Source organism: Patagioenas fasciata, chromosome 6 (assembly GCF_037038585.1).
Source record: "Patagioenas fasciata isolate bPatFas1 chromosome 6, bPatFas1.hap1, whole genome shotgun sequence".
In the NCBI taxonomy this organism is placed as follows: Eukaryota; Metazoa; Chordata; class Aves; order Columbiformes; family Columbidae; genus Patagioenas; species Patagioenas fasciata.
Window position 1 is genome coordinate 49937320 of NC_092525.1, and position 22927 is coordinate 49960246.

The following is a 22927-nucleotide window of genomic DNA, read 5'->3' on the forward strand; positions in this document are numbered from 1 at the left end:
CTAACCCCAAATCTAAACCTAACCCCAAATCTAAACCTAACCCCAAATCTAGGCCCAAATCTAAACCTAAAATCTAAACCTAATCCCAAATCTAAACCTAAAATCTAAACCTAACCCCAAATCTAAACCTAAAATCTAAACCTAACCCCAAATCTAAACCTAACCCCAAATCTAAACCTAACCCCAAATCTAAGCCCAAATCTAAACCTAAAATCTAAACCTAACCCCAAATCTAAACCTAAAATCTAAACCTAACCCCAAATCTAAACCTAACCCCAAATTTAAACCTAACCCCAAATCTAACCCCAAATCTAAACCTAAAATCTAAACCTAACCCCAAATCTAAACCTAAAATCTAAACCTAACACCAAATCTAAACCTAACCCCAAATCTAAACCTAAAATCTAAACCTAACCCCAAATCTAAACCTAACCCCAAATCTAAACCTAACCCCAAATCTAAACCTAAAATCTAAACCTAACCCCAAATCTAAACCTAAAATCTAAACCTAACACCAAATCTAAACCAAAAATCTAAACCTAACACCAAATCTAAACCTAACCCCAAATCTAAACCTAACCCCAAATCTAACCCCAAATCTAAACCTAAAATCTAAACCTAACCTCAAATCTAAACCTAAAATCTAAACCTAACCCCAAATCTAAACCTAACCCCAAATCTAAACCTAAAATCTAAACCTAACCCCAAATCTAAACCTAAAATCTAAACCTAACACCAAATCTAAACCTAACCCCAAATCTAAACCTAACCCCAAATCTAAGCCCAAATCTAAACCTAAAATCTAAACCTAATCCCAAATCTAAACCTAAAATCTAAACCTAACCCCAAATCTAAACCTAAAATCTAAACCTAACCCCAAATCTAAACTTAACCCCAAATCTAAACCTAACCCCAACCCCTAACCCCAAATCTAAACCTAACCCCAATTCTAAACCTAACCCCAAATCTAAACCTAAAATCTAAACCGTAACCCCAAATCTAAACCTAACCCCAAATCTAAACCTAACCCCAAATCTAAGCCCAAATCTAAACCTAAAATCTAAACCTAACCCCAAATCTAAACCTAAAATCTAAACCTAACACCAAATCTAAACCTAACCCCAAATCTAAACCTAACCCCAAATCTAAGCCCAAATCTAAACCTAAAATCTAAACCTAATCCCAAATCTAAACCTAAAATCTAAACCTAACCCCAAATCTAAACCTAAAATCTAAACCTAACACCAAATCTGAACCTAACCCCAAATCTAAACCTAAAATCTAAACCTAACCCCAAATCTAAACCTAACCCCAACCCCTAACCCCAAATCTAAACCTAACCCCAAATCTAAACCTAACCCCAAATCTAAACCTAACCCCAAATCTAAACCTAACCCCAAATCTAAGCCCAAATCTAAACCTAAAATCTAAACCTAACACCAAATCTAAACCTAAAATCTAAACCTAACCCCAAATCTAAACCTAAAATCTAAACCTAACACCAAATCTAAACCTAACCCGAAATCTAAACCTAACCCCAAATCTAACCCCAAATCTAAACCTAACCCCAAATCTAAACCTAAAATCTAAACCTAACCCCAAATCTAAACCTAACCCCAAATCTAAACCTAAAATCTAAACCTAACCCCAAATCTAAACCTAAAATCTAAACCTAACCCCAAATCTAAACCTAACCTAAAATCTAAACCTAACCCCAAATCTAACCCCAAATCTAAACCTAACCCCAAATCTAAACCTAAAATCTAAACCTAACCCCAAATATAAACCTAAAATCTAAACCTAACCCCAAATCTAAACCAAAAATCTAAACCTAACCCCAAATCTAAACCTAAAATCTAAACCTAACCCCAAATCTAAACCTAACCCCAAATCTAAACCTAACCCCAAATCTAAACCTAAAATCTAAACCTAACCCCAAATCTAAACCTAAAATCTAAACCTAACCCCAAATCTAAGCCCAAATCTAAACCTAAAATCTAAACCTAATCCCAAATCTAAACCTAACCTCAAATCTAAGCCCAAATCTAAACCTAAAATCTAAACCTAACACCAAATCTAAACCTAACCCCAAATCTAAACCTAACCCCAAATCTAAGCCCAAATCTAAACCTAAAATCTAAAGCTAACCCCAAATCTAAACCTAAAATCTAAACCTAACCCCAAATCTAAACCTAAAATCTAAGCCTAACCCCAAATCTAAACCTAAAATCTAAACCTAAACCCAAATCTAAACCTAAAATCTAAACCTAAACCCAAATCTAAACCTAACCCCAAATCTAAACCTAAAATCTAAACCTAACCCCAAATCTAAACCTAAAATGTAAACCTAACCCCAAATCTAAACCTAACCCCAAATCTAAACCTAAAATCTAAAGCTAACCCCAAATCTAAACCTAAAATCTAAACCTAACCCCAAATCTAAACCTAAAATTTAAGCCTAACCCCAAATCTAAACCTAAAATCTAAACCTAACCCCAAATCTAAACCTAACCTCAAATCTAAACCAAAAATCTAAACCTAACCCCAAATCTAAACCTAAAATCTAAACCTAACCCCAAATCTAAACCTAAAATCTAAACCTAACCTAAAATCTAAACCTAACCCCAAACCTAAACCTAAAATCTAAACCTAAAATCTAAACCTAACCCCAAATCTAAACCTAAAATCTAAACCTAACCCCAAATCTAAACCGAAAATCTAAACCTAACCCCAAATCTAAACCTAAAATCTAAACCTAACCCCAAATCTATCCTAACCCCAAATCTAAACCAAAAATCTAAACCTAACCCCAAATCTAAACCTAAAATCTAAACCTAAAATCTAAACCTAACCTAAAATCTAAACCTAACCCCAAATCTAAACCTAAAATCTAAACCTAACCCCAAATCTAATCCTAACCCCAAATCTAAACCTAAAATCTAAACCTAACACCAAATCTAAACCGAAAATCTAAACCTAACCCCAAATCTAAACCTAAAATCTAAACCTAACCCGAATTCTAAACCTAAAATCTAAACCTAACCCCAAATCTAAACCTAAAATCTAAACCTAAAATCTAAACCTAACCCCAAATCTAAACCTAACCCCAAATCTAAACCTAAAATCTAAACCTAACCCCAAATCTAAACCTAAAATCTAAACCTAACCCCAAATCTAAACCAAAAATCTAAACCTAACACCAAATCTAAACCTAACCCCAAATCTAACCCCAAATCTAAACCTAAAATCTAAACCTAACCTCAAATCTAAACCTAAAATCTAAACCTAACCCCAAATCTAAACCTAAAATCTAAACCTAACCCCAAATCTAAACCTAAAATCTAAACCTAACACCAAATCTAAACCTAACCCCAAATCTAAACCTAACCCCAAATCTAGGCCCAAATCTAAACCTAAAATCTAAACCTAATCCCAAATCTAAACCTAAAATCTAAACCTAACCCCAAATCTAAACCTAAAATCTAAACCTAACACCAAATCTAAACCTAACCCCAAATCTAAACCTAACCCCAAATCTAAACCTAACCCCAAATCTAAGCCCAAATCTAAACCTAAAATCTAAACCGAACCCCAAATCTAAACCTAAAATCTAAACCTAACACCAAATCTAAACCTAACCCCAACCCCTAACCCCAAATCTAAACCTAACCCCAAATCTAAACCTAACCCCAAATCTAAACCTAAAATCTAAACCTAACCCCAAATCTAAACCTAACCCCAAATCTAAACCAAAAATCTAAACCTAACCCGAAATCTAAACCTAAAATCTAAACTTAAAATCTAAACCTAACCTAAAATCTAAACCTAACCCCAAATCTAAACCTAAAATCTAAACCTAACCCCAAATCTAAACCTAAGCCCAAATCTAAACCTAAAATCTAAACCTAACACCAAATCTAAACCTAGCCCCAAATCTAAACCTAAAATCTAAACCTAAAATCTAAACCTAACCCCAAATCTAAACCTAAAATCTAAACCTAACCCCAAATCTAAACCTAAAATCTAAACCTAACCCGAAATCTAAACCTAAAATCTAAACCTAACCCCAAATCTAAACCTAACCCCAAATCTAAACCTAACCCCAAATCTAACCCCAAATCTAAACCTAACCCCAAATCTAAACCTAAAATCTAAACCTAACCCCAAATCTAAACCTAACCCCAAATCTAAACCTAACCCCAAATCTAAACCTAACCCCAAATCTAAACCTAAAATCTAAACCTAACCCCAAATCTAAACCGAAAATCTAAACCTAACCCCAAATCTAAACCGAAAATCTAAACCTAACACCAAATCTAAACCTAACCCCAAATCTAAACCTAACCCCAAATCTAACCCCAAATCTTAACCCCAAATCTAAACCTAACCTCAAATCTAAACCTAAAATCTAAACCTAACCCCAAATCTAAACCTAACCCCAAATCTAAACCTAAAATCTAAACCTAACCCCAAATCTAAACCTAAAATCTAAACCTAACCCCAAATCTAAACCTAACCCCAAATCTAAACCTAAAATCTAAACCTAACCCCAAATCTAAACCTAACCCCAAATCTAAACCTAAGCCCAAATCTAAACCTAAAATCTAAACCTAACACCAAATCTAAACCTAGCCCCAAATCTAAACCTAAAATCTAAACCTAAAATCTAAACCTAACCCCAAATCTAAACCTAAAATCTAAACCTAAGCCCAAATCTAAACCTAAAATCTAAACCTAACCCCAAATCTAAACCTAAAATCTAAACCTAACCCCAAAACTAAACCTAACCCCAAATCTAAACCTAACCCCAAATCTAACCCCAAATCTAAACATAACCCCAAATCTAAACCTAAAATCTAAACCTAACCCCAAATCTAAACCTAACCCCAAATCTAAACCTAACCCCAAATCTAAACCTAACCCCAAATCTAAACCTAAAATCTAAACCTAACCCCAAATCTAAACCGAAAATCTAAACCTAACCCCAAATCTAAACCGAAAATCTAAACCTAACCCCAAATCTAAACCGAAAATCTAAACCTAACACCAAATCTAAACCTAACCCCAAATCTAAACCTAACCCCAAATCTAACCCCAAATCTAAACCCCAAATCTAAACCTAACCTCAAATCTAAACCTAAAATCTAAACCTAACCCCAAATCTAAACCTAACCCCAAATCTAAACCTAAAATCTAAACCTAACCCCAAATCTAAACCTAAAATCTAAACCTAACCCCAAATCTAAACCTAACCCCAAATCTAAACCTAAAATCTAAACCTAACCCCAAATCTAAACCTAACCCCAAATCTAAACCTAAAATCTAAACCTAACCCCAAATCTAAACCTAAAATCTAAACCTAACACCAAATCTAAACCTAACCCCAAATCTAAACCTAACCCCAAATCTAAACCTAACCCCAAATCTAAACCTAAAATCTAAACCTAACCCCAAATCTAAACCTAACCCCAAATCTAAACCTAACCCCAAATCTAAGCCCAAATCTAAACCTAAAATCTAAACCTAACCCCAAATCTAAACCTAAAATCTAAACCTAACCCCAAATCTAAACCTAAAATCTAAACCTAACACCAAATCTAAACCTAACCCCAAATCTAAACCTAACCCCAAATCTAACCCCAAATCTAAACCTAACCCCAAATCTAAACCTAAAATCTAAACCTAACCCCAAATCTAAACCTAACCCCAAATCTAAACCTAAAATCTAAACCTAACCCCAAATCTAAACCTAAAATCTAAACCTAACCCCAAATCTAAACCTAACCTAAAATCTAAACCTAACCCCAAATCTAACCCCAAATCTAAACCTAACCCCAAATCTAAACCTAAAATCTAAACCTAACCCCAAATATAAACCTAAAATCTAAACCTAACCCCAAATCTAAACCAAAAATCTAAACCTAACCCCAAATCTAAACCTAAAATCTAAACCTAACCCCAAATCTAAACCTAACCCCAAATCTAAACCTAACCCCAAATCTAAACCTAAAATCTAAACCTAACCCCAAATCTAAACCTAAAATCTAAACCTAACCCCAAATCTAAACCTAACCCCAAATCTAAACCTAAAATCTAAACCTAACCCCAAATCTAAACCTAAAATCTAAACCTAACACCAAATCTAAACCTAACCCCAAATCTAAATCTAACCCCAAATCTAAGCCCAAATCTAAACCTAAAATCTAAACCTAATCCCAAATCTAAACCTAACCCCAAATCTAAGCCCAAATCTAAACCTAAAATCTAAACCTAACACCAAATCTAAACCTAACCCCAAATCTAAACCTAACCCCAAATCTAAGCCCAAATCTAAACCTAAAATCTAAACCTAACCCCAAATCTAAACCTAAAATCTAAACCTAACCCCAAATCTAAACCTAAAATCTAAGCCTAACCCCAAATCTAAACCTAAAATCTAAACCTAAACCCAAATCTAAACCTAAAATCTAAACCTAAACAGAAAATCTAAACCTAACCCCAAATCTAAACCTAAAATCTAAACCTAACCCCAAATCTAAACCTAAAATGTAAACCTAACCCCAAATCTAAACCTAACCCCAAATCTAAACCTAAAATCTAAACCTAACCCCAAATCTAAACCTAAAATCTAAACCTAACCCCAAATCTAAACCTAAAATTTAAGCCTAACCCCAAATCTAAACCTAAAATCTAAACCTAAGCCCAAATCTAAACCTAACCTCAAATCTAAACCAAAAATCTAAACCTAACCCCAAATCTAAACCTAAAATCTAAACCTAACCCCAAATCTAAACCTAAAATCTAAACCTAACCTAAAATCTAAACCTAACCCCAAACCTAAACATAAAATCTAAACCTAAAATCTAAACCTAACCCCAAATCTAAACCTAAAATCTAAACCTAACCCCAAATCTAAACCGAAAATCTAAACCTAACCCCAAATCTAAACCTAAAATCTAAACCTAACCCCAAATCTATCCTAACCCCAAATCTAAACCAAAAATCTAAACCTAACCCCAAATCTAAACCTAAAATCTAAACCTAAAATCTAAACCTAACCTAAAATCTAAACCTAACCCCAAATCTAAACCTAAAATCTAAACCTAACCCCAAATCTAAACCTAACCCCAAATCTAAACCTAAAATCTAAACCTAACACCAAATCTAAACCGAAAATCTAAACCTAACCCCAAATCTAAACCTAAAATCTAAACCTAACCCCAAATCTAAACCTAACCTAAAATCTAAACCTAACCCCAAATCTAAACCTAAAATCTAAACCTAACCCGAAATCTAAACCTAAAATCTAAACCTAACCCCAAATCTAAACCTAAAATCTAAACCTAAAATCTAAACCTAACCCCAAATCTAAACCTAACCCCAAATCTAAACCTAAAATCTAAACCTAACCCCAAATCTAAACCTAAAATCTAAACCTAACCCCAAATCTAAACCAAAAATCTAAACCTAACACCAAATCTAAACCTAACCCCAAATCTAAACCTAACCCCAAATCTAACCCCAAATCTAAATCTAAAATCTAAACCTAACCTCAAATCTAAACCTAAAATCTAAACCTAACCCCAAATCTAAACCTAACCCCAAATCTAAACCTAAAATCTAAACCTAACACCAAATCTAAACCTAAAATCTAAACCTAACACCAAATCTAAACCTAACCCCAAATCTAAACCTAACCCCAAATCTAAACCTAACCCCAAATCTAGGCCCAAATCTAAACCTAAAATCTAAACCTAATCCCAAATCTAAACCTAAAATCTAAACCTAACCCCAAATCTAAACCTAAAATCTAAACCTAACCCCAAATCTAAACCTAACCCCAAATCTAAACCTAACCCCAAATCTAAGCCCAAATCTAAACCTAAAATCTAAACCTAACCCCAAATCTAAACCTAAAATCTAAACCTAACCCCAAATCTAAACCTAACCCCAAATCTAAACCTAACCCCAAATCTAACCCCAAATCTAAACCTAAAATCTAAACCTAACCCCAAATCTAAACCTAAAATCTAAACCTAACACCAAATCTAAACCTAACCCCAAATCTAAACCTAAAATCTAAACCTAACCCCAAATCTAAACCTAACACCAAATCTAAACCTAACCCCAAATCTAAACCTAAAATCTAAACCTAACCCCAAATCTAAACCTAAAATCTAAACCTAACACCAAATCTAAACCAAAAATCTAAACCTAACACCAAATCTAAACCTAACCCCAAATCTAAACCTAACCCCAAATCTAACCCCAAATCTAAACCTAAAATCTAAACCTAACCTCAAATCTAAACCTAAAATCTAAACCTAACCCCAAATCTAAACCTAACCCCAAATCTAAACCTAAAATCTAAACCTAACCCCAAATCTAAACCTAAAATCTAAACCTAACACCAAATCTAAACCTAACCCCAAATCTAAACCTAACCCCAAATCTAAGCCCAAATCTAAACCTAAAATCTAAACCTAATCCCAAATCTAAACCTAAAATCTAAACCTAACCCCAAATCTAAACCTAAAATCTAAACCTAACCCCAAATCTAAACCTAAAATCTAAACCTAACCCCAAATCTAAACTTAACCCCAAATCTAAACCTAACCCCAACCCCTAACCCCAAATCTAAACCTAACCCCAATTCTAAACCTAACCCCAAATCTAAACCTAAAATCTAAACCGTAACCCCAAATCTAAACCTAACCCCAAATCTAAACCTAACCCCAAATCTAAGCCCAAATCTAAACCTAAAATCTAAACCTAACCCCAAATCTAAACCTAAAATCTAAACCTAACACCAAATCTAAACCTAACTCCAAATCTAAACCTAACCCCAAATCTAAGCCCAAATCTAAACCTAAAATCTAAACCTAATCCCAAATCTAAACCTAAAATCTAAACCTAACCCCAAATCTAAACCTAAAATCTAAACCTAACACCAAATCTGAACCTAACCCCAAATCTAAACCTAAAATCTAAACCTAACCCCAAATCTAAACCTAACCCCAACCCCTAACCCCAAATCTAAACCTAACCCCAAATCTAAACCTAACCCCAAATCTAAACCTAACCCCAAATCTAAACCTAACCCCAAATCTAAGCCCAAATCTAAACCTAAAATCTAAACCTAACACCAAATCTAAACCTAAAATCTAAACCTAACCCCAAATCTAAACCTAAAATCTAAACCTAACACCAAATCTAAACCTAACCCCAAATCTAAACCTAACCCCAAATCTAACCCCAAATCTAAACCTAACCCCAAATCTAAACCTAAAATCTAAACCTAACCCCAAATCTAAACCTAACCCCAAATCTAAACCTAAAATCTAAACCTAACCCCAAATCTAAACCTAAAATCTAAACCTAACCCCAAATCTAAACCTAACCTAAAATCTAAACCTAACCCCAAATCTAACCCCAAATCTAAACCTAACCCCAAATCTAAACCTAAAATCTAAACCTAACCCCAAATATAAACCTAAAATCTAAACCTAACCCCAAATCTAAACCAAAAATCTAAACCTAACCCCAAATCTAAACCTAAAATCTAAACCTAACCCCAAATCTAAACCTAACCCCAAATCTAAACCTAACCCCAAATCTAAACCTAAAATCTAAACCTAACCCCAAATCTAAACCTAAAATCTAAACCTAACCCCAAATCTAAGCCCAAATCTAAACCTAAAATCTAAACCTAATCCCAAATCTAAACCTAACCCCAAATCTAAGCCCAAATCTAAACCTAAAATCTAAACCTAACACCAAATCTAAACCTAACCCCAAATCTAAACCTAACCCCAAATCTAAGCCCAAATCTAAACCTAAAATCTAAAGCTAACCCCAAATCTAAACCTAAAATCTAAACCTAACCCCAAATCTAAACCTAAAATCTAAGCCTAACCCCAAATCTAAACCTAAAATCTAAACCTAAACCCAAATCTAAACCTAAAATCTAAACCTAAACCCAAATCTAAACCTAACCCCAAATCTAAACCTAAAATCTAAACCTAACCCCAAATCTAAACCTAAAATGTAAACCTAACCCCAAATCTAAACCTAACCCCAAATCTAAACCTAAAATCTAAAGCTAACCCCAAATCTAAACCTAAAATCTAAACCTAACCCCAAATCTAAACCTAAAATTTAAGCCTAACCCCAAATCTAAACCTAAAATCTAAACCTAACCCCAAATCTAAACCTAACCTCAAATCTAAACCAAAAATCTAAACCTAACCCCAAATCTAAACCTAAAATCTAAACCTAACCCCAAATCTAAACCTAAAATCTAAACCTAACCTAAAATCTAAACCTAACCCCAAACCTAAACCTAAAATCTAAACCTAAAATCTAAACCTAACCCCAAATCTAAACCTAAAATCTAAACCTAACCCCAAATCTAAACCGAAAATCTAAACCTAACCCCAAATCTAAACCTAAAATCTAAACCTAACCCCAAATCTATCCTAACCCCAAATCTAAACCAAAAATCTAAACCTAACCCCAAATCTAAACCTAAAATCTAAACCTAAAATCTAAACCTAACCTAAAATCTAAACCTAACCCCAAATCTAAACCTAAAATCTAAACCTAACCCCAAATCTAATCCTAACCCCAAATCTAAACCTAAAATCTAAACCTAACACCAAATCTAAACCGAAAATCTAAACCTAACCCCAAATCTAAACCTAAAATCTAAACCTAACCCGAATTCTAAACCTAAAATCTAAACCTAACCCCAAATCTAAACCTAAAATCTAAACCTAAAATCTAAACCTAACCCCAAATCTAAACCTAACCCCAAATCTAAACCTAAAATCTAAACCTAACCCCAAATCTAAACCTAAAATCTAAACCTAACCCCAAATCTAAACCAAAAATCTAAACCTAACACCAAATCTAAACCTAACCCCAAATCTAACCCCAAATCTAAACCTAAAATCTAAACCTAACCTCAAATCTAAACCTAAAATCTAAACCTAACCCCAAATCTAAACCTAAAATCTAAACCTAACCCCAAATCTAAACCTAAAATCTAAACCTAACACCAAATCTAAACCTAACCCCAAATCTAAACCTAACCCCAAATCTAGGCCCAAATCTAAACCTAAAATCTAAACCTAATCCCAAATCTAAACCTAAAATCTAAACCTAACCCCAAATCTAAACCTAAAATCTAAACCTAACACCAAATCTAAACCTAACCCCAAATCTAAACCTAACCCCAAATCTAAACCTAACCCCAAATCTAAGCCCAAATCTAAACCTAAAATCTAAACCTAACCCCAAATCTAAACCTAAAATCTAAACCTAACACCAAATCTAAACCTAACCCCAACCCCTAACCCCAAATCTAAACCTAACCCCAAATCTAAACCTAACCCCAAATCTAAACCTAAAATCTAAACCTAACCCCAAATCTAAACCTAACCCCAAATCTAAACCAAAAATCTAAACCTAACCCCAAATCTAAACCTAAAATCTAAACTTAAAATCTAAACCTAACCTAAAATCTAAACCTAACCCCAAATCTAAACCTAAAATCTAAACCTAACCCCAAATCTAAACCTAAGCCCAAATCTAAACCTAAAATCTAAACCTAACACCAAATCTAAACCTAGCCCCAAATCTAAACCTAAAATCTAAACCTAAAATCTAAACCTAACCCCAAATCTAAACCTAAAATCTAAACCTAACCCCAAATCTAAACCTAAAATCTAAACCTAACCCGAAATCTAAACCTAAAATCTAAACCTAACCCCAAATCTAAACCTAACCCCAAATCTAAACCTAACCCCAAATCTAACCCCAAATCTAAACCTAACCCCAAATCTAAACCTAAAATCTAAACCTAACCCCAAATCTAAACCTAACCCCAAATCTAAACCTAACCCCAAATCTAAACCTAACCCCAAATCTAAACCTAAAATCTAAACCTAACCCCAAATCTAAACCGAAAATCTAAACCTAACCCCAAATCTAAACCGAAAATCTAAACCTAACACCAAATCTAAACCTAACCCCAAATCTAAACCTAACCCCAAATCTAACCCCAAATCTTAACCCCAAATCTAAACGTAACCTCAAATCTAAACCTAAAATCTAAACCTAACCCCAAATCTAAACCTAACCCCAAATCTAAACCTAAAATCTAAACCTAACCCCAAATCTAAACCTAAAATCTAAACCTAACCCCAAATCTAAACCTAACCCCAAATCTAAACCTAAAATCTAAACCTAACCCCAAATCTAAACCTAACCCCAAATCTAAACCTAAGCCCAAATCTAAACCTAAAATCTAAACCTAACACCAAATCTAAACCTAGCCCCAAATCTAAACCTAAAATCTAAACCTAAAATCTAAACCTAACCCCAAATCTAAACCTAAAATCTAAACCTAAGCCCAAATCTAAACCTAAAATCTAAACCTAACCCCAAAACTAAACCTAACCCCAAATCTAAACCTAACCCCAAATCTAACCCCAAATCTAAACCTAACCCCAAATCTAAACCTAAAATCTAAACCTAACCCCAAATCTAAACCTAACCCCAAATCTAAACCTAACCCCAAATCTAAACCTAACCCCAAATCTAAACCTAAAATCTAAACCTAACACCAAATCTAAACCTAGCCCCAAATCTAAACCTAAAATCTAAACCTAAAATCTAAACCTAACCCCAAATCTAAACCTAAAATCTAAACCTAACCCCAAATCTAAACCTAAAATCTAAACCTAACCCCAAAACTAAACCTAACCCCAAATCTAAACCTAACCCCAAATCTAACCCCAAATCTAAACCTAACCCCAAATCTAAACCTAAAATCTAAACCTAACCCCAAATCTAAACCTAACCCCAAATCTAAACCTAACCCCAAATCTAAACCTAACCCCAAATCTAAACCTAAAATCTAAACCTAACCCCAAATCTAAACCGAAAATCTAAACCTAACCCCAAATCTAAACCGAAAATCTAAACCTAACCCCAAATCTAAACCGAAAATCTAAACCTAACACCAAATCTAAACCTAACCCCAAATCTAAACCTAACCCCAAATCTAACCCCAAATCTAAACCCCAAATCTAAACCTAACCTCAAATCTAAACCTAAAATCTAAACCTAACCCCAAATCTAAACCTAACCCCAAATCTAAACCTAAAATCTAAACCTAACCCCAAATCTAAACCTAAAATCTAAACCTAACCCCAAATCTAAACCTAACCCCAAATCTAAACCTAAAATCTAAACCTAACCCCAAATCTAAACCTAACCCCAAATCTAAACCTAAAATCTAAACCTAACCCCAAATCTAAACCTAAAATCTAAACCTAACACCAAATCTAAACCTAACCCCAAATCTAAACCTAACCCCAAATCTAAGCCCAAATCTAAACCTAAAATCTAAACCTAATCCCAAATCTAAACCTAAAATCTAAACCTAACCCCAAATCTAAACCAAAAATCTATAACCTAACACCAAATCTAAACCTAACCCCAAATCTAAACCTAAAATCTAAACCTAACCCCAAATCTAAACCTAACCCCAACCCCTAACCCCAAATCTAAACCTAACCCCAAATCTAAACCTAACCCCAAATCTAAGCCCAAATCTAAACCTAAAATCTAAACCTAACCCCAAATCTAAACCTAAAATCTAAACCTAACACCAAATCTAAACCTAACCCCAACCCCTAACCCCAAATCTAAACCTAACCCCAAATCTAAACCTAACCCCAAATCTAAACCTAAAATCTAAACCTAACCCCAAATCTAAACCTAACCCCAAATCTAAACCAAAAATCTAAACCTAACCCCAAATCTAAACCTAAAATCTAAACTTAAAATCTAAACCTAACCTAAAATCTAAACCTAACCCCAAATCTAAACCTAAAATCTAAACCTAACCCCAAATCTAAACCGAAAATCTAAACCTAACCCCAAATCTAAACCTAAAATCTAAACCTAACCCCAAATCTAAACCTAACCCCAAATCTAAACCTAACCCCAAATCTAAGTCCAAATCTAAACCTAAAATCTAAACCTAACCCCAAATCTAAACCTAAAATCTAAACCTAACCCCAAATCTAAACCTAAAATCTAAACCTAACCCCAAATCTAAACCTAACCCCAAATCTAAACCTAACCCCAAATCTAACCCCAAATCTAAATCTAACCCCAAATCTAAACCTAAAATCTAAACCTAACCCCAAATCTAAACCTAACCCCAAATCTAAACCTAAAATCTAAACCTAACCCCAAATCTAAACCTAAAATCTAAACCTAACCCCAAATCTAAACCTAAAATCTAAACCTAACCCCAAATATAAACCTAACCCCAAATCTAAACCTAACCCCAAATCTAAACCTAAAATCTAAACCTAACCCCAAATCTAAACCTAAAATCTAAACCTAAACCCAAATCTAAACCTAACCCCAAATCTAAACCTAACCCCAAATCTAAGCCCAAATCTAAACCTAAAATCTAAACCTAACCCCAAATCTAAACCTAAAATCTAAACCTAACACCAAATCTAAACCTAACCCCAACCCCTAACCCCAAATCTAAACCTAACCCCAAATCTAAACCTAACCCCAAATCTAAACCTAAAATCTAAACCTAACCCCAAATCTAAACCTAACCCCAAATCTAAACCAAAAATCTAAACCTAACCCCAAATCTAAACCTAAAATCTAAACTTAAAATCTAAACCTAACCTAAAATCTAAACCTAACCCCAAATCTAAACCTAAAATCTAAACCTAACCCCAAATCTAAACCTAAGCCCAAATCTAAACCTAAAATCTAAACCTAACACCAAATCTAAACCTAGCCCCAAATCTAAACCTAAAATCTAAACCTAAAATCTAAACCTAACCCCAAATCTAAACCTAAAATCTAAACCTAACCCCAAATCTAAACCTAAAATCTAAACCTAACCCGAAATCTAAACCTAAAATCTAAACCTAACCCCAAATCTAAACCTAACCCCAAATCTAAACCTAACCCCAAATCTAACCCCAAATCTAAACCTAACCCCAAATCTAAACCTAAAATCTAAACCTAACCCCAAATCTAAACCTAACCCCAAATCTAAACCTAACCCCAAATCTAAACCTAACCCCAAATCTAAACCTAAAATCTAAACCTAACCCCAAATCTAAACCTAAAATCTAAACCTAACCCCAAATCTAAACCTAAAATCTATACCTAACCCCAAATCTAACCCCAAATCTAAACCTAAAATCTAAACCTAACCTCAAATCTAAACCTAAAATCTAAACCTAACCCCAAATCTAAACCTAACCCCAAATCTAAACCTAAAATCTAAACCTAACCCCAAATCTAAACCTAAAATCTAAACCTAACACCAAATCTAAACCTAACCCCAAATCTAAACCTAACCCCAAATCTAAACCTAACCCCAAATCTAGGCCCAAATCTAAACCTAAAATCTAAACCTAATCCCAAATCTAAACCTAAAATCTAAACCTAACCCGAAATCTAAACCTAAAATCTAAACCTAACCCCAAATCTAAACCTAACCCCAAATCTAACCCCAAATCTAAACCTAACCCCAAATCTAAACCTAAAATCTAAACCTAACCCCAAATCTAAACCTAACCCCAAATCTAAACCTAACCCCAAATCTAAACCTAAAATCTATACCTAACCCCAAATCTAAACCTAAAATCTAAACCTAACCCCAAATCTAAACCGAAAATCTAAACCTAACCCCAAATCTAACCCCAAATCTAAACCTAAAATCTAAACCTAACCTCAAATCTAAACCTAAAATCTAAACCTAACCCCAAATCTAAACCTAACCCCAAATCTAAACCTAAAATCTAAACCTAATCCCAAATCTAAACCTAAAATCTAAACCTAACACCAAATCTAAACCTAACCCCAAATCTAAACCTAACCCCAAATCTAAACCTAACCCCAAATCTAGGCCCAAATCTAAACCTAAAATCTAAACCTAATCCCAAATCTAAACCTAAAATCTAAACCTAACCCCAAATCTAAACCTAAAATCTAAACCTAACACCAAATCTAAACCTAACCCCAAATCTAAACCTAACCCCAAATCTAAACCTAACCCCAAATCTAACCCCAAATCTAAACCTAAAATCTAAACCTAACCCCAAATCTAAACCGAAAATCTAAACCTAACACCAAATCTAAACCTAACCCCAACCCCTAACCCCAAATCTAAACCTAACCCCAAATCTAAACCTAACCCCAAATCTAAACCTAAAATCTAAACCTAACCCCAAATCTAAACCTAACCCCAAATCTAAACCAAAAATCTAAACCTAACCCCAAATCTAAACCTAAAATCTAAACTTAAAATCTAAACCTAACCTAAAATCTAAACCTAACCCCAAATCTAAACCTAAAATCTAAACCTAACCCCAAATCTAAACCTAAGCCCAAATCTAAACCTAAAATCTAAACCTAACACCAAATCTAAACCTAGCCCCAAATCTAAACCTAAAATCTAAACCTAAAATCTAAACCTAACCCCAAATCTAAACCTAAAATCTAAACCTAACCCCAAATCTAAACCTAAAATCTAAACCTAACCCCAAATCTTAACCCCAACTCTAAACCTAACCCCAAATCTAAACCTAACCCCAAATCTAAACCTAACCCCAAATCTAACCCCAAATCTAAACCTAACCCCAAATCTAAACCTAAAATCTAAACCTAACCCCAAATCTAAACCTAACCCCAAATCTAAACCTAACCCCAAATCTAAACCTAACCCCAAATCTAAACCTAAAATCTAAACCTAACCCCAAATCTAAACCGAAATTCTAAACCTATCCCCAAATCTAAACCGAAAATCTAAACCTAACACCAAATCTAAACCTAACCCCAAATCTAAACCTAACCCCAAATCTAACCCCAAATCTTAACCCCAAATCTAAACCTAACCTCAAATCTAAACCTAAAATCTAAACCTAACCCCAAATCTAAACCTAACCCCAAATCTAAACCTAAAATCTAAACCTAACCCCAAATCTAAACCTAAAATCTAAACCTAACCCCAAATCTAAACCTAACCCCAAATCTAAACCTAAAATCTAAACCTAACCCCAAATCTAAACCTAACCCCAAATCTAAACCTAACCCCAAATCTAAACCTAAAATCTAAACCTAACACCAAATCTAAACCTAGCCCCAAATCTAAACCTAAAATCTAAACCTAAAATCTAAACCTAACCCCAAATCTAAACCTAAAATCTAAACATAAGCCCAAATCTAAACCTAAAATCTAAACCTAACCCCAAATCTAAACCTAAAATCTAAACCTAACCCCAAATCTAAACCTAACCCCAAATCTAAACCTAACCGCAAATCTAACCCCAAATCTAAACCTAACCCCAAATATAAACCTAAAATCTAAACCTAACCCCAAATCTAAACCTAACCCCAAATCTAAACCTAACCCCAAATCTAAACCTAAAATCTAAACCTAACCCCAAATCTAAACCGAAAATCTAAACCTAACCCCAAATCTAAACCGAAAATCTAAACCTAACCCCAAATCTAAACCGAAAATCTAAACCTAACACCAAATCTAAACCTAACCCCAAATCTAAACCTAACCCCAAATCTAACCCCAAATCTAAACCCCAAATCTAAACCTAACCTCAAATCTAAACCTAAAATCTAAACCTAACCCCAAATCTAAACCTAACCCCAAATCTAAGTCCAAATCTAAACCTAAAATCTAAACCTAACCCCAAATCTAAACCTAAAATCTAAACCTAACCCCAAATCTAAACCTAAAATCTAAACCTAACCCCAAATCTAAACCTAACCCCAAATCTAAACCTAACCCCAAATCTAAACCTAAAATCTAAACCTAACCCCAAATCTAAACCAAAAATCTAAACCTAACATAAAATCTAAACCTAACCCCAAATCTAAACCTAACCCCAAATCTAACCCCAAATCTAAACCTAAAATCTAAACCTAACCTCAAATCTAAACCTAAAATCTAAACCTAACCCCAAATCTAAACCTAACCCCAAATCTAAACCTAAAATCTAAACCTAACCCCAAATCTAAACCTAAAATCTAAACCTAACACCAAATCTAAACCTAACCCCAAATCTAAACCTAACCCCAAATCTAAGCCCAAATCTAAACCTAAAATCTAAACCTAATCCCAAATCTAAACCTAAAATCTAAACCTAACCCCAAATCTAAACCAAAAATCTATAACCTAACACCAAATCTAAACCTAACCCCAAATCTAAACCTAAAATCTAAACCTAACCCCAAATCTAAACCTAACCCCAACCCCTAACCCCAAATCTAAACCTAACCCCAAATCTAAACCTAACCCCAAATCTAAACCTAAAATCTAAACCTAACCCCAAATCTAAACCTAACCCCAAATCTAAACCTAACCCCAAATCTAAGTCCAAATCTAAACCTAAAATCTAAACCTAACCCCAAATCTAAACCTAAAATCTAAACCTAACCCCAAATCTAAACCGAAAATCTAAACCTAACCCCAAATCTAAACCTAACCCCAAATCTAAACCTAACCCCAAATCTAACCCCAAATCTAAATCTAACCCCAAATCTAAACCTAAAATCTAAACCTAACCCCAAATCTAAACCTAACCCCAAATCTAAACCTAAAATCTAAACCTAACCCCAAATCTAAACCTAAAATCTAAACCTAACCCCAAATCTAAACCTAAAATCTAAACCTAACCCCAAATATAAACCTAACCCCAAATCTAAACCTAACCCCAAATCTAAACCTAAAATCTAAACCTAACCCCAAATCTAAACCTAAAATCTAAACCTAACCCCAAATCTAAACCTAACCCCAAATCTAAACCTAAAATCTAAACCTAACCCCAAATCTAAACCTAAAATCTAAACCTAACACCAAATCTAAACCTAAACCCAAATCTAAACCTAACCCCAAATCTAAGCCCAAATCTAAACCTAAAATCTAAACCTAACCCCAAATCTAAACCTAAAATCTAAACCTAAGACCAAATCTAAACCTAACCCCAACCCCTAACCCCAAATCTAAACCTAACCCCAAATCTAAACCTAACCCCAAATCTAAACCTAAAATCTAAACCTAACCCCAAATCTAAACCTAACCCCATATCTAAACCAAAAATCTAAACCTAACCCCAAATCTAAACCTAAAATCTAAACCTAAAATCTAAACCTAACCTAAAATCTAAACCTAACCCCAAATCTAAACCTAAAATCTAAACCTAACCCCAAATCTAAACCTAAAATCTAAACCTAACCCGAAATCTAAACCTAAAATCTAAACCTAACCCCAAATCTAAACCTAACCCCAAATCTAAACCTAACCCCAAATCTAACCCCAAATCTAAACCTAACCCCAAATCTAAACCTAAAATCTAAACCTAACCCCAAATCTAAACCTAAAATCTAAACCTAACCCCAAATCTAAACCGAAAATCTAAACCTAACCCCAAATCTAACCCCAAATCTAAACCTAAAATCTAAACCTAACCTCAAATCTAAACCTAAAATCTAAACCTAACCCCAAATCTAAACCTAACCCCAAATCTAAACCTAAAATCTAAACCTAACCCCAAATCTAAACCTAAAATCTAAACCTAACACCAAATCTAAACCTAACCCCAAATCTAAACCTAACCCCAAATCTAAACCTAACCCCAAATCTAGGCCCAAATCTAAACCTAAAATCTAAACCTAATCCCAAATCTAAACCTAAAATCTAAACCTAACCCGAAATCTAAACCTAAAATCTAAACCTAACCCCAAATCTAAACCTAACCCCAAATCTAAACCTAACCCCAAATCTAACCCCAAATCTAAACCTAACCCCAAATCTAAACCTAAAATCTAAACCTAACCCCAAATCTAAACCTAACCCCAAATCTAAACCTAACCCCAAATCTAAACCTAAAATCTATACCTAACCCCAAATCTAAACCTAAAATCTAAACCTAAGCCCAAATCTAAACCGAAAATCTAAACCTAACCCCAAATCTAACCCCAAATCTAAACCTAAAATCTAAACCTAACCTCAAATCTAAACCTAAAATCTAAACCTAACCCCAAATCTAAACCTAACCCCAAATCTAAACCTAAAATCTAAACCTAACCCCAAATCTAAACCTAAAATCTAAACCTAACACCAAATCTAAACCTAACCCCAAATCTAAACCTAACCCCAAATCTAAACCTAACCCCAAATCTAGGCCCAAATCTAAACCTAAAATCTAAACCTAATCCCAAATCTAAACCTAAAATCTAAACCTAACCCCAAATCTAAACCTAAAATCTAAACCTAACCCCAAATCTAAACCTAACCCCAAATCTAAACCTAACCCCAAATCTAAGCCCAAATCTAAACCTAAAATCTAAACCTAACCCCAAATCTAAACCTAAAATCTAAACCTAACACCAAATCTAAACCTAACCCCAACCCCTAACCCCAAATCTAAACCTAACCCCAAATCTAAACCTAACCCCAAATCTAAACCTAAAATCTAAACCTAACCCCAAATCTAAACCTAACCCCAAATCTAAACCAAAAATCTAAACCTAACCCCAAATCTAAACCTAAAATCTAAACTTAAAATCTAAACCTAACCTAAAATCTAAACATAACCCCAAATCTAAACCTAAAATCTAAACCTAACCCCAAATCTAAACCTAAGCCCAAATCTAAACCTAAAATCTAAACCTAACACCAAATCTAAACCTAGCCCCAAATCTAAACCTAAAATCTAAACCTAAAATCTAAACCTAACCCCAAATCTAAACCTAAAATCTAAACCTAACCCCAAATCTAAACCTAAAATCTAAACCTAACCCGAAATCTAAACCTAAAATCTAAACCTAACCCCAAATCTAAACCTAACCCCAAATCTAAACCTAACCCCAAATCTAACCCCAAATATAAACCTAACCCCAAATCTAAACCTAAAATCTAAACCTAACCCCAAATCTAAACCTAACCCCAAATCTAAACCTAACCCCAAATCTAAACCTAAAATCTAAACCTAACCCCAAATCTAAACCTAAAATCTAAACCTAACCCCAAATCTAAACCGAAAATCTAAACCTAACCCCAAATCTAAACCGAAAATCTAAACCTAACACCAAATCTAAACCTAACCCCAAATCTAAACCTAACCCCAAATCTAACCCCAAATCTTAACCCCAAATCTAAACCTAACCTCAAATCTAAACCTAAAATCTAAACCTAACCCCAAATCTAAACCTAACCCCAAATCTAAACCTAAAATCTAAACCTAACCCCAAATCTAAACCTAAAATCTAAACCTAACCCCAAATCTAAACCTAACCCCAAATCTAAACCTAAAATCTAAACCTAACCCCAAATCTAAACCTAACCCCAAATCTAAACCTAAGCCCAAATCTAAACCTAAAATCTAAACCTAACACCAAATCTAAACCTAGCCCCAAATCTAAACCTAAAATCTAAACCTAAAATCTAAACCTAACCCCAAATCTAAACCTAAAATCTAAACCTAACCCCAAATCTAAACCTAAAATCTAAACCTAACCCCAAATCTAAACCTAACCCCAAATCTAAACCTAACCCCAAATCTAACCCCAAATCTAAACCTAACCCCAAATCTAAACCTAAAATCTAAACCTAACCCCAAATCTAAACCTAACCCCAAATCTAAACCTAACCCCAAATCTAAACCTAAAATCTAAACCTAACCCCAAATCTAAACCTAAAATCTAAACCTAACCCCAAATCTAAACCGAAAATCTAAACCTAACCCCAAATCTAAACCGAAAATCTAAACCTAACACCAAATCTAAACCTAACCCCAAATCTAAACCTAACCCCAAATCTAACCCCAAATCTAAACCCCAAATCTAAACCTAACCTCAAATCTAAACCTAAAATCTAAACCTAACCCCAAATCTAAACCTAACCCCAAATCTAAACCTAAAATCTAAACCTAACCCCAAATCTAAACCTAAAATCTAAACCTAACCCCAAATCTAAACCTAACCCCAAATCTAAACCTAAAATCTAAACCTAACCCCAAATCTAAACCTAACCCCAAATCTAAACCTAACCCCAAATCTAAACCTAAAATCTAAACCTAACCCCAAATCTAAACCAAAAATCTAAACCTAACATAAAATCTAAACCTAACCCCAAATCTAAACCTAACCCCAAATCTAACCCCAAATCTAAACCTAAAATCTAAACCTAACCTCAAATCTAAAGCTAAAATCTAAACCTAACCCCAAATCTAAACCTAACCCCAAATCTAAACCTAAAATCTAAACCTAACCCCAAATCTAAACCTAAAATCTAAACCTAACACCAAATCTAAACCTAACCCCAAATCTAAACCTAACCCCAAATCTAAGCCCAAATCTAAACCTAAAATCTAAACCTAATCCCAAATCTAAACCTAAAATCTAAACCTAACCCCAAATCTAAACCCAAAATCTATAACCTAACACCAAATCTAAACCTAACCCCAAATCTAAACCTAAAATCTAAACCTAACCCCAAATCTAAACCTAACCCCAAATCTAAACCTAACCCCAAATCTAAACCTAACCCCAAATCTAAACCTAACCCCAAATCTAAACCTAAAATCTAAACCTAACCCCAAATCTAAACCGAACCCCAAATCTAAACCTAACCCCAAATCTAAGCCCAAATCTAAACCTAAAATCTAAACCTAACCCCAAATCTAAACCTAAAATCTAAACCTAACCCCAAATCTAAACCTAAAATCTAAACCTAACCCCAAATCTAAACCTAACCCCAAATCTAAACCTAACCCCAAATCTAACCCCAAATCTAAATCTAACCCCAAATCTAAACCTAAAATCTAAACCTAACCCCAAATCTAAACCTAAC